Below are 14,211 nucleotides of genomic sequence, written 5' to 3'. Positions count from 1 at the left end.
TGTGGATCCACTTGAGTTCTCTGACCTGGAGGGAGGCTATTCTGTCGCCCCCTCTTTTGGGGGGAGGAATATAGTCAACAATCATGCATTTGAGATCGGCCTCTGTGTGTCCCACTTCAGTGAAGTGTTTGGACACAAGGAGGTCCAGGAGTTTTTTTTTTGATGGAGTATCTATGTTGGTTCAGCCTTGTTCTAAAGTCATTTTTCGTTTCCCCTACGTATAGGTATTTACATGGGCACTAAAGAATGTACACAACATGGTCGCTGTCACAGGTTAAGTAGAATTTAATGAGAAATACTTTCTGGGTATTAGGGTGTATGAATGTGGTACCTTTCTGTAAGTACTTACATGTAACACAGCGAAGGCAGGGAAAGCAACCCTTAGCTTTTATAGATAAGTATTTCTGTTGTTTACCTGGTCCAGAGATGTCAGCTTTGACCAAATAGTCCCTAAGGTTATGTGCTCTGCGGTAAGACATGAGTGGAGGTATTTGAAACTCCCTAATCTGAGGATAGTTGTCTTTCACCAAATGCCAGTGTTTCTTGATAGCTGAAGCTATATTATCGGAGACCTCATTATAGGTGGAAATAAATGGGATCCTAAGGGATTGGTCTTTCTTATGGGTAAAGTGTTTACCCTTGCGTCTTTCTGTCCTGACCTTCTGTACATGTTTGGAAATTATGTTTCTGGGATAGCCCCTATAACTAAATTGTTTGACCATTCGGTCAACTGCAGCATAAAATTTGTTATCCGTATCAGTGATACGGCTGGCTCTCAGTAGCTGACTATACGGTAATGAGGATATCATGGGCCTAGGGTGAGATGATTCAAATTTCAATAAAGTATTGCAATTAGTTGGCTTGTGGTAGAGATCTGTGGTCAGTCTATTGTTAGAGATGGAAACCTTGGTGTCTAGAAAATTAACTGTGTTGTCTTAATGTGATAATGTAAATTGGAGATTAGAATCAACACTGTTCAGGTAATTGTGAAAGTCAGTCAGTTCATTAGTACTGCCCGTCCAGACAAGGAAGATGTCATCAATATACCTCCACCACCCCAGGAGGTTCTCAACAAACTGATTTTATCATGCAACTACTCTCTTTCGTTTTAGAAAATAACTACTTTACATTCAACGATAAGTACTACATACAGCTACGTGGGACCGCGATGGGGAGTAATATGGTGCCCACGTACGCCAACATCGTGATGGCGGACTTCGAGGAGGATGTCGTCTTTGTATCCCACCATTCCAGGAACCTCCTGGGGTGGTGGAGGTACATTGACGACATCTTCCTCGTCTGGACGGGCAGTACTGATGAACTGACTGACTTTCACAATTACCTGAACAGTGTTGATTCTAATCTCCAATTTACATTAGCACATTCAGACAACACAGTTAATTTTCTAGACACCAAGGTTTCCATCTCCAACAATAGACTGACCACAGATCTCTACCACAAGCCAATTGATTGGAATAATTTATTGAAATTTGAATCATCTCACCCTAGGCCCATGATATCCTCATTACCGTATAGTCAGCTACTGAGAGCCAGCCGTATCACTGATATGGATAACAAATTTGATGCTGCAGTTGACCGAATGGTCAAACAATTTAGTGATAGGGGCTATCCCAGAAACATAATTTCCAAACATGTACAGAAGGTCAGGACAGAAAGGCGCAAGGGTAAACACTTTACACACAAGAAAGACCAATCCCTTAGGATCCCATTTATTTCCACCTATAATGAGGTCTCCAATAATATAGCTTCAGCTATCAAGAAACACTGGCATTTGGTGAAAGACAACTATCCTCAGATATTTGAGTTTCAAATACCTCCACTCATGTCTTACCGCAGAGCACATAACCTTAGGGACCATTTGGTCAAAGCTGACATCTATGGACCAGGTAAACAACAGAAATACTTATCTGTAAAAGCTAAGGGTTGCTTTCCCTGCCCGCGCTGTGTTAAATGTAAGTACTTATAGAAAGGCACCACATTTATACATCCTAATACCCAGAAAGTATTTCCCTTTAAATTCTACTTAACCTGTGACAGCGACCATGTTGTGTACATTCTTTGGTGCCCATGTAAATACCTATACGTAGGGGAAACGAAAAATGACTTTAAAACAAGGCTGAACCAACATAGATATTCCATCAGAAAAAAAACGCCTGGACCTCCCTGTGTCCAAACACTTCACTGAAGTGGGACACACAGAGGCCGATCTCAAATGCATGATTGTTGTCTATATTCCTCCCCCCAAAAGAGGGGGCGACAGAATAGCCTCCCTCCAGGTCAGAGAACTCAAGTGGATCCACAGCCTTAATACACTTAAACCCAATGGACACAATGTGGAGTTCACTGTCCTACCAAAGATGTTGAAGCGTTAATGTGTCTAGCCCCAGGGGAGGGAATGCATGAACCCTGCTAGAGGTGAATAGTGATTAATCCTTGTAACTAATTTGCCTTCTCTTTTTCTTTATTTTAGTTCACATGCCTTCCGGGTACCTGCCTTGATGCTATTCCGCTCCACGGGCTCTATTTTGCTCTACATAAACTTCATTTTACTCTTCACTTGATCCACATACCTTCGAGAAGACAGCATATGATCATACAGCAACAACTACTCTTCATCCTTTTCTCTTTGGGTAATTGACATAGCTCCCCCTCCATATACTTACCTTTATGTATCATCTTCCTTACTTATGGACCTACTAGCTGACCATTTATACTCCAGCATGATTGTTCTCTGCATGAGGGGCGAATTGGATATAGGTCCCAAGATAGCGTGGGCCACAGGGACAGGACAACAGTAGATTACCCTATATGCTTGGGGGTATTGATACTAGTCTGATGCGGAGATAGTCCATGTCCATGGACAATACTCATAAGACACTCCCAGAATGCAGGACCTGATACGCTTAGGACTCTGTAATCTGTGCCCAAAGATGAATGCTCTTGCATGATGGAGTTATTTGGATTATTCTAACACTTTATACTTTCCTATATTCCAGCTGTTACTCCTACAGACCATCACGATACAGATATCGGTCCATATACACCGATGAAAAGGTCCATGCAAGCTGATGGCAAAACGGCTCCGGTTCATACACACCGGTAAATTCATAGATATGTGTCTGGAGAGCGGAGTAGGCTCATGTACGCCGACTGGAGTCAGTCATTACCCTTCTTTAATACTTTTTACCTTTACAGTTTGCTACTACACCTGTCGGTTTCTAAGGGCAACCACGAGATACAGTCTTTACAGTCTGCTGCTACACCTGTCGGTTTCCAAGGGCAACCATGAGATAGCAAAGTGGACCATCTGTTATCTGTATAGAACCTCTGAGTATCGGTGACTGCAACTGACTACTTGCTTTCTTTCATCATGTTGTTCCTACTATTTCCTAGTTGGATCCAATGTGCTGTCCCCAGGAGTTACTACATCTTTTTCCTATTTATGTGACCTGGACGCTTATACACTAGGGGACAAGATACATGGTCTGTCTACTATGCGATTATATGGACATTGTCTGTATCACGGCGCTACTATGCGCATGAGCATTCTTTACTGACACACAGGAACCTTCTGAGCATGCGCCAGCCACGGCACGATCCGAAGTCGGGTTACCATGGATGCGAGGATGCGCTCCTGGTATCCTGTTCTCCCCCGACCCGGAAGTACTTCTCCTCCATCGCGATGCACACTACACACACGGCGTCTGGCATCTGGAATCAGGAAGCATCGCGGCGGGACCCCGGAAGGCTTTCACAGCTATGCACGTAATTATTGATTACTATCACTGCACTATTTTTATGTATCATGAAAAACACACTTGTTTAGATACTGGATGTTTATTAGATGTCTGTATACTAAATGATCTCTATGGGGGAGATTTATCAAAACCTGTGCAAAGGAAAACTTGCCCAGTTGCCCATAGCAACCAATCAGATTGCTTCTTTCATTTTGCAGAGGCCTTGTTAAAAATGAAAGAAGCGAGCTGATTGGTTGCTATGGGCAACTGGGCAACTTTTCCTCCAGACAGGTTTTGATAAATCTACCCCTATGTACATGATGATCTGCATTCTCGATTGCACAGTTTACATTGATCTCCTTTGTGTTTACATATGCAAATCATGTATTACCTATGTCACATGACTTGGTGGGCGGTCTATAAATACCCACCTGTATCACTATGATTCACTTGAAAAAGCCAGTGTGAGGCTGGCGAAACGTTGTCTATGCACATGATGGAATAAAACCACCTTTATTTGCTACCTGTGGAGTGCTGCATTATATTTGCTATTATCTATCTATCTATCTATCTCATATCTATCTCATATACATCTAAAATATATCTATCTATCTATCTATCTATCTCATATCTATCCATCTATCTATCTCATATCTCTCCCTATCTATCTATCTCATATCTATCCATCTATCTATCTATCTCATATCTCTCTCTATCTATCTATCTCATATCTATCTATCTATCTATCTATCTATCTATATATCTAACCAAAGAATAAGTTGGCCAGCACTATTGATTAAACACCTACATAAGAGACTATACCTCAAAGAGGTAAGTAATGTGCAAGATAGAAGCACCACCAAAAATACAGAAAAAATTATGCACAAATGAATAACTAAACAAGAAATGGAAGAAAGTTAACAAAATCTTTATTGAAGTATATCATTAATTAAAAGACGATAGCACAAGTACATAATAAAAACAAGGCACCAGAAAATACTACAGATGGGTAGGTGAGGACTAGAACTGAGTATAGAGAAGTAATAAATATAGATATAAATACGAGGTCAAAGGGCAATCAAAGTATATGTCAGAGGTGGAGACGCACCAAATGGCTGCTGAACGCAAGCACGAGGGCAGGGAGAGAATAAACAAAGGGATCAAACCCAAGGACCAGAGGGAACAAGTATGCCAGACCTTACCTACCAACCCCAACGATCGTTTCACCACTAAATGGCTTCCTCGGGGGGTGTGGCTATCCTACCTTCTCACTGGCCTTATATGACGCATCACAGCCAATTACATCTCATCACATCAAGATTGACATAAATTTCCCCAATCAATACATCTTAAAAAGTATCCCCGCCCATAGGATCAGGCTATATCCAATGATGTTCCGGGTTTGCCTGGAGCTAGTGTCCGCCAGAGCTCACATATCCGGGACGCCGTTGGCGTACTTCCGGTAAAGAGCCGAGTCACATGATCAATGTGATCACGTGACCGGGCTTAAAGAACGCGTGCGCAGGCGCACTGAGTTCTATCGCAATCGGATACGGTCATGTGGTACATCAACCACATGACCGGGCTCCCAAGCAGGAAAGCGCAGGCGCAGTCCGAATCAAACGGCGCAAGCGAAAAATAGAGAAGAAAGCGCGCAGGCGCAGAGGGGAAGAAGAAGTAAAGGCAAGTGATAAGTGTACCATGTGAGCAAAGCGAAATAAATCAAAAAAGGAGAAAGTGCGAGGATGAGTGAAGTGAGAGAAGGGAACGGGAGTGAGTGAAAGAGTAAAACACAGCAAGCCACACGTGAACATAGGAAAATATAATAGATGGTGACCTAATGCACCCAAATAATGATCATGCAGTGAGTAAGATAGAAAGAATAAAAAGAGTATAAGTGAATAAATGCTGCCTAAATGATTCCAAACTATTGTATAGACCTGGCTTACAGGTAGGTGCAGGCTGCTGGGCTAAATATACAGCAACAGGAGAATACAGCAGCACACTGCTAGCACAAAGACATGAGTATATACATAAAACATGAGTATATAGATAGAACATGAAAAGCTATACAGCTGTAGTGCAATAAATGAAAATATGAAACTACGAAATTATGAGGTACTTAGCTTGAAAATTTGGCGGCCAAATAGCAATTTGCAAGCTAAGTACCTCATAATTTCATAGTTTCATATTTTCAATTATTGCACCATAGCTGTATAGCTTTTCATGTTCTATCTATATACTCATCTTTCATCTATATCTTTGTGCTAGCAGTGTGCTGCTGTATTCTCCAGTTGCTGTATCTATCTATCTCATATCTATCTATCTCATATCTATGTCATATCTATCTATCGCATCTATCTATCTCATATCTATCTATCTATCTAATATCTATCTATCTATCTATCTATCTAACCAAAGAATAAGTTGGCCAGCACTATTAATCCAAACTATTGTAAAAACTTGGCTTGCAGGTGCAGGCTGCTGGGCTAAATCTATCTATCTCATATCTATCTATCTCATATCTATCTATCTATCTTTCTATCTCATATCTATCTATCTATCTATTTATCTCTCATATCTATCTATCTATCTATCTCAAATCTATCTCTATCTATCTCATATCTATCTATCTATCTCAAATCTATCTCTATCTATCAATCTATATATCATTTTTTTTCTTTAAGATATACAGTGGTCCCTCAACATACGATGGTAATCCGTTCCAAATGGACCATTGTTTGTTGAAACCATCGTATGTTGAGGGATCCATGAAATGTAAAGTATAGGACAGTGGTCTACAAATTGCGGACCTCCAGATGTTGCAAAACTACAACACCCAGCATGCCCGGACAGCCAACGGCTGTCCAGGCATGCTGGGAGTTGTAGTTTTGCAACATCTGGAGGTCCACAGGTTGAAGACCACTGGTATTGGAGGTTGTACTCACCTGTCCCCGCCACTCCGGGCCGTCACCGCTGCTCTGGATGTCGCCTTCCATCGCTGTCGCCGTTTCCCAGGGGTGTCCCCAATGCTCCGGCAAGGCCTCTGCTTCCCCAGCATCCTCGCCCTCCGTCGCCGCCATCACGTCGTTATGCACGCCTCTCCTATTGGATGACGAGACGGCGTGAGCAGCGATGTGATGACGACGATGGAGAGCGCCGACGATGCAGGGGATCCCGAAGAGGACGCGCCGGAGCCCCGAGGACATGTGATTGTCAGCGGACCACACGGGGCACTGTAAACGGCTAGCCTGCAGCATGCTGAAGCAGTCTGCGCTGCCGGATAGCCGTTTATGCGATGGCCCCGACATACAAAAGCATTGTATGTTGAAATGATCGTATGTCGGGGCCATCGTAGGTCGGGGGGTCACTGTATTCTGAGATTAGATACTACAGCCAGTGGTGACTCCATCAGTGCCTGCAGCTGTAAGTATCTTATGTGGCAGTGATCTCTCCGGGCATGCTGGGAGTTGTAGTTTTGTAACATCTGGAGGTCCGCAGTCTGGAGATATAGTGATAGCTATTATAGCTGTTATGACATAGTATAACGCCCCGTGTCACGTCACGATTGCAGTCTAGACAAAAATCGAATACCATCATGACGTCACAATCCTTTGCAGCGTTTTTTTTTTTTTCTTCTACTGTCACGCCAGAGAGCAGCACATTCCGCGCATGCGTTTGCCTCTGGCTGACGTCATCCAATCATTCATCCTTCGTGCTGGAGGAAACGGCTTCGGTGGGCGTGGCCGTAAGTTACTTGAGTTCTACGTCACCGGTCAGCCAGTGATGATTGACACCCGCGACAGTGCTGGCCACGCCCAGTAAACCCTTTCCGTGCCGCTAGTGTCTTGCTCCTTATCTCGCTTTTAAGAGTTTCTGATTACAGCGGGGGCGGAGGAGTTAATACTGAGGGGGTGGGGGAAGGAGGTGGGCGTAGTTATCAGGAGGCGGGGTTGGCTACGTTGCCTGGGCCTGGTTTTGTAGGCGGGGTTGGCTGGTTCCGCTGTCTGTAGTCGGTGGAGGTCGGTATTGCGGGCGGTGGACAGTACAGCCGGCTGGTGGGGTTGCTCCGGGAGCCCGGGGAACTTGTGTGCGGAGCCGCAGCGGTTCAGGTGAGTGTGTACGGCGGCCGATGTGTGCGGCAGGGGCTTCATTGTCTGCGGTGTGTGCTCTGCAGTGCGAGGCCTGGGGTGCATCCTCTGTATACCTGGATGGGCTGTAGCTGTGTGTGTATGTATATATATATATATATATATATATATATATATATATATATATATATATAGGGGGATCCCCTCTCATGTGGATAATGGGGATCCCCTATGCTGTACTCCCGTAGACTTGAATGGCGCTAGAGCATGTGGCTACCCCCCCATTCATTCTCCATCTGTATGTGGGGTGTATGGAGCCCCCACCTAATGTACTATAACTTTATATCTGTTTTTATATCATGCCCTGGCATGCTGGGAGTTGTAGTTTTGAAACAGCTGGAGGCACGCTCGTTGGGAAGCCTAACCATTGCAACACTACAACTCCCAGCATAGCCTGACAGCCTTTGGCTGAGTGCTTCCGCAGTGTGTCTACAGCCATTTCAAAACTACAACTCCCAGCATGCCCTGACATCTGTCGGCTGAGGGTTTTCCAAGTTGTGGCCCTCCAGTCTAGCAAAACCACAACTCCCAGCATGCCCTGACATCTGTCGGCTGAGTGTTTTCTAAGCTGTGGCCCTTCGGCTTTCAGGGCATGCTGGGAGTTGTAGTTTTGCAGGAAGAACGCAGCTGTGTCTGGATTGGTTGGCTGTTCCGTCCACTATAGTCACTGTTCACATTCTTACTTCCAGCTTTGTGTTCTGTCATAGATGTCCCAGATCTGTCACCTGAGAGACGACATTGACTTTTAATGGGATCAGTCATTGTACTGTTTTTCCTCAATGTGGAATGGAGGCTCCAACACAAATGTGAACAGAGCCCTACACATGTCGGATGCAGCCCAGCTGTCATATCTGTATTTGGCTTTTTTTTTTTTTTTACTTGCTCATCACTGCTATAAAATCAGTTGACCATTTATTTTTGATTTTTGGGTGTTGTTGGTGGCATAACTTAGTGATAATCGTAACCCATTGAAAGATGCACATTGGTCTCCAAACTGGACCTACAACTTTTGAAAAACTACAACTCCCAGCATACTATAGTTCTGCAACTGCTAGAGGTTCACATTTTGGAGATCACTGCATTAGGCTACGTTCACACGGGCGGATTTTCTTGCGAGTTTTCCGCTGCGTATTTGAAAGGGGGCGGGCTCTTCTCGGCTGTCCGCAGCAGATTTTCCGCGGCGGAATTTACGCTGTGGAAAATCCGCCACAAGCCCCATTGAAGTCAGTAGGGACTGCAGCGGATTTTCCGCAGCGTAAATTCCACTGCGGAAAATCTGCTGCGGACAGCCGAGAAGAGCCTAGCCCCCGCAAAAAAATCCGCTCGTGTGAACTTACCCTAAGAGATGGGAGCTGGTATTGACTTGGAAGTGGTGCCAATTCATATCCGGACAGCTCTGCTTGGCTTATTCTGGGTGGCACCATCATCTGCCATTGTGTATATTGGGCAGACCATGCAGCTTTCTAAGAAAGCAGAGTAGAGATGACAGGAGCCGCTTCAGTTCCTCAAACAGTTGTGAGCCTAAAGCACCACTCTAGCATCTAAGTTGCTCAACATGAGTCTCTTGGCACCCATGTACCACAGAAATAAGCGATGGACTTAAAAGCACATTCAGCTAAAAGAATACATATTTTCATGCTTTCGGCGGAATCCCGATCCTCGTGGGAAGTACCGCTTCCGAAATGTCGCAGTGTACACTGAGCATGGCCGAATTCTACAGTCTATGCTCAAAATCCGCCATCTGGCGCATGTGCGCCGGAAACACTGTTGCATTGCGTTGCAACCAGTTGGGTTCAGCTGCAAGAATGGAATATCCATAGTACATAGACCTAAACAAAGTGGCTTCTGGTCCATCTGTGTGACTTGGAAAGCCTCTTGGTAAGAGGATAAGTACCGTAAGTAGGTTGGTTCTTTTAAAGGGGTATTCATAACTCTCAAAGTTATCCCCTATCCATAGGACAGGGCATAACAAGGTGATCGGTGGGGGCAGACCTTTGGGTCCCCCTTTACTGATCACGAGAATGAAGAGCTGAGCTTGGCAATGTTTGGAAGTCCCATAGAGAATGAATGGGGCACTGGCCGCACGTGCCCGTTGTGCATCATTTTATTCAATGGGCATATTTCCTCTGTTTTCACGATCTGCGGGTATCCAAGCAGTAAGACCCCCACAATCGGCTTGTTATCCCTTACCGTGGTGATAGGGGATCATTTTCCAAGTTTCACTTTTCAGTGTGAGAGCCAGGGAGTTAAAAAAAAAAATATATAAAAATAAAAAATAAAAAAAATTCTTTGCTGGAGTAGTGACTAGAGATGAGCGAATTTACAGTAAATTCGATTCGTCACGAACTTCTCGGCTTGGCAGTTGATGACTTATCCTGCATAAATTAGTTCAGCCTTCAGGTGCTCCGGTGGGCTGGAAAAGGTGGATACAGTCCTAGGAAAGAGTCTCCTAGGACTGTATCCACCTTTTCCAGCCCACCGGAGCACCTGAAAGCTGAACTAATTTATGCAGGATAAGAAATCAACTGCCGAGCCGAGAAGTTTGTGACGAATCGAATTTACTGTAAATTGGCTCATCTCTAGTAGTGACCTTTATAAAAAAAAAAATCATACAGTAAAAGGTATTCTAAATCTGGAGTATGGATACGTTTTACATTCGTATTATGGATACGACCCCCCCCCTCCCACAGTTCCGAAGGATCACTTTACGGCAGTGTTTTCCAAGCAATGTTTCTCCGGCTGTTGCAAAACTACAACTCCCAGCATGCCCGGACAGCCAAAGGCTGTCCGGGCATGCTGGGAGTTGTAGTTTTGCAACAGCCAGAGACACCCTGTTTGATAAAAACACTGCCATAGGGTTTTATGATCTAAACATTTTTTTTTGTGGAAAAATGTAGGAACCTGTTGTTGCGTCGCAGATGTAGCAGAGCTCAGTGTAATCCCTTTATCGTAAATCTGCAAATTATCAAAGTGTGTGTGTGTGTATATATATTTTTTTTTTTTTTTAAGCTCCAAAGGGTTAAATGACACGTTTAGCACTGCTACATCTGCCCTAGCTTGTCGGTGAGTTTTGCACAGTTATGTTTACATTACCAGGGAAGGATGTCATCTTCTTATGAGAAAAAGAAATGTCATTGTTTACATATCTTCTGTAGAGATTGACTCCTACATTACTGACCGCCGGAATACGTGATGGGGCCCTTAGCGCCACTTTTGTCTTTTTCCTCATTTCCATACATTTTCTTAAAAGTCCTAGTGCTGTAGTGTAGATGAGAGCATAACGTAGCCTTCCCGGAGGCAGGAAAACCCGCTCACAGCATGATATAGCTTGAATGTTTAATTTGTTTAATTTTTTTACAGCTTGGTTATTGACTGAAGCATAAAGGTTGGCGTTACCTATATAGATTATCATTACAGTGTGAAGGCCTCATCATTCATCTCCCAGTGGAAATGGATCGGTGTATGCCACCTGACGTGTCAAAGGCCGGTATTAGTTATTGTACTGAGTCACTGGAAACATTCAGATCAGTAGGATGTGATGTTACCATCCATCTCTGTACAATGACCCTCACGTCCATCGCTGAATTCTAGAGTCCATGCTTGAAATCCGCCATCTGACCCATGTGCAAAGGAAACAGTTCCATCTGGTGCGTTTGGTAGAAATCAAATAGCGTTGCTGTCCTAATGGATGGCTGGGGTCTGTAGTTTTATTTATTAAGGAATGCAGCGTGCAATTGCTGAAACTTTAGGGTATGTTCACACTGCGGAATTCCATGGAAGAATTCAGCTCAACATTCACTGGTTTATGATTTAAATGGGATTCTGCAGTCCCTTTCAGACAGCAGAATATCGGCGGCAGGTTTTTCACTGCTAAAAATACTGCTTTCGAGATTCCGCTAAAATGTAAGACCAGTCTTATATTTTGTGTAATTTCACGGCCGAATCCCATTGAAATCAATGGGGCTTGAATTTCTGTGGAATTCTGTGTTCTCTGAACACAGAAATTCCACAGCAATTCTGCTGTAATTCCCGTGGAATTTCCTCAGTTCTGTTCAGCAAGCTTTGTGAGCATACCCTCAGGATCCGCTGGGTGCGCATACCCTCAGGATCCGCTGGGTGCGCATACCCTCAGGATCAGCTTGGTGCGCATACCCTCAGGATCAGCTGGGTGCGCATACCCTCAGGATCCGCTGGGTGCGCATACCCTCAGGATCCGCTTGGTGCGCATACCCTCAGGATCAGCTGGGTGCGCATACCCTCAGGATCCGCTGGGTGCGCATACCCTCAGGATCAGCTTGGTGCGCATACCCTCAGGATCCGCTGGGTGCGCATACCCTCAGGATCCGCTGGGTGCGCATACCCTCAGGATCCGCTGGGTGCGCATACCCTCAGGATCCGCTGGGTGCGCATACCCTCAGGATCCGCTGGGTGCGCATACCCTCAGGATCCGCTGGGTGCGCATACCCTCAGGATCCGCTGGGTGCGCATACCCTCAGGATCCGCTGGGTGCGCATACCCTCAGGATCCGCTGGGTGCGCATACCCTCAGGATCCGCTGGGTGCGCATACCCTCAGGATCCGCTGGGTGCGCATACCCTCAGGATCCGCTGGGTGCGCATACCCTCAGGATCCGCTGGGTGCGCATACCCTCAGGATCCGCTGGGTGCGCATACCCTCAGGATCCGCTGGGTGCGCATACCCTCAGGATCCGCTGGGTGCGCATACCCTCAGGATCCGCTGGGTGCGCATACCCTCTGGATCCCACCCACTGAAGAAAGCTACTGGCGGACAACGGTGGTTACATGCCAGATCCATATATATTGAAAATGTAATCTATAGGGGCACATTATGAGGCATGGACAATTGTATTATTTTAAAGGCAAGTGCCAGGGCTTTAGGTGTTTCATATAAGAGCAGCCAAACCCTTTTGAAGGGCTTATCTGAAGATTTATACTGCTCAGGTATTTCGATCAATACAGTGACCCCCCCCCCCCGACCTACGATGGCCCCAACATACGATAATTTCAACATACGATGCTTTGTATTTCAGGGTCTGGTTGGTGAGGGTCCAGCCACTCTGACCCCCCCAGCTGATCATGAGAACAGAGATCCCCTGTCACCGGAGTTATTGGAACAGCATGCTTTGCCTCTGCTCCACTTATTCTCTATGGAGCTGTCAAATATAGCTGAGCACTGTAGCCATGTACATCACCTCCATTTTTGATAAGTGAGGGGAGGGGGTCTTGGCATTGATTACATATTTATCTATGCTGTGGGTAGGTAAGTTGAAATGTGCTGTAGGTTTTCCAATGGGCATGCCCTTTATGTTGAAAAATTGCTCAGGATAATCGTAGTATTAGTTGGCTCTTATATTGTGCATTGGAGTGTGTGTGTGGATTCTCCCTTTGATAAGGGAATGATAACATTCTAACATTCAGTTGTCATTTTAAGACCTGTTCACATTATGGCTTGGCATATTTACTGAAAATTCTTACATTATGCTGAATCTATCTAGATGTCTCCTGATGTGTACCTGTGAATAGATGTAAATGGAGCCTCACTTGTACGTTCCCAGGAAGAGCAACAGAGGAACTGCAGAATAGAGCCCTAATGAAAGGTTCTGTAGCTCTGATATTTTATCTGTCCAGCATCTGATGCCTCTCCACCAAAAAGGACGTCCTGCACATTGACATGAGAATGGGTGTGATAAAAACCAGTGAGAAATCCCTCGAAAGCTATTTTATTTTTTTTTGTAAATCAACTGGTGGCAGAAAGTTAGACAGACTTGTAAATTACTTCTATTAAAAAAAAATCGTAATCCTTCCAGTACTTATCTTCTGCATGCTCCACAGGAAGTTCTTTTCTCTTTGAATTTCCTTTCTGTCTGACCACAGTGCTCTCTGCTGACACCTCTGTCCATTTTAGGAACTGTCCAGAGTAGAAGCAAATCCCCATAGCAAACCTATCCTGCTCTTGACAGTTCCTGACATGAACAGAGGTATCAGCAGAGAGCACTGTGGTCAGACAGAAAGGAAATTCAAAAAGAAAAGAACTTCCTGTGGAGCATACAGAAGCTAAGTACCGGAAGGATTAAGATTTTTAAATTGAAGTATAACTTTCTGTCATCAGTTGCTTTAAAACTAAATATTTTCCATTGGAGTACCCCAAAGGATAGGGGATAAGATGTCACATCGCCGCGGTGCCGCTGCTGGGGAGCCCCGGGATCCGCTCTGCACGTAATGACGTGCAATACAGGGGCCGGAGCATCGTTCCGTCACGGCTCCGCCACTCGTGACATCACGG

The 14,211-nt window shown here is 44.9% G+C and overlaps 1 protein-coding gene across 3 annotated transcripts in view; it reads left to right on the top strand.

Annotated features, from left to right (window-relative positions):
- The first annotated feature begins 3,761 nt into the window (after nt 1-3,761).
- NCK1 (NCK adaptor protein 1) overlaps nt 3,762-14,211 on the top strand; it is a 117,212-nt gene continuing 106,762 nt past the window's right edge. The window contains exon 1 of one of the 3 annotated variants that reach the window (XM_056564367.1): nt 3,762-3,786. The gene's annotated coding sequence lies outside the window, so the exon portion shown is untranslated. Of the gene's footprint in view, nt 3,787-7,482; nt 7,507-7,688; nt 7,871-14,211 lie in introns of those variants that run through there. The other 2 variants (XM_056564365.1, XM_056564363.1) reach the window with 2 other exon arrangements.

This window comes from Hyla sarda, chromosome 3, assembly GCF_029499605.1.
Source record: "Hyla sarda isolate aHylSar1 chromosome 3, aHylSar1.hap1, whole genome shotgun sequence".
In the NCBI taxonomy this organism is placed as follows: domain Eukaryota; kingdom Metazoa; phylum Chordata; class Amphibia; order Anura; family Hylidae; genus Hyla; species Hyla sarda.
This window is presented reverse-complemented; position numbering and strand designations above follow the sequence as displayed.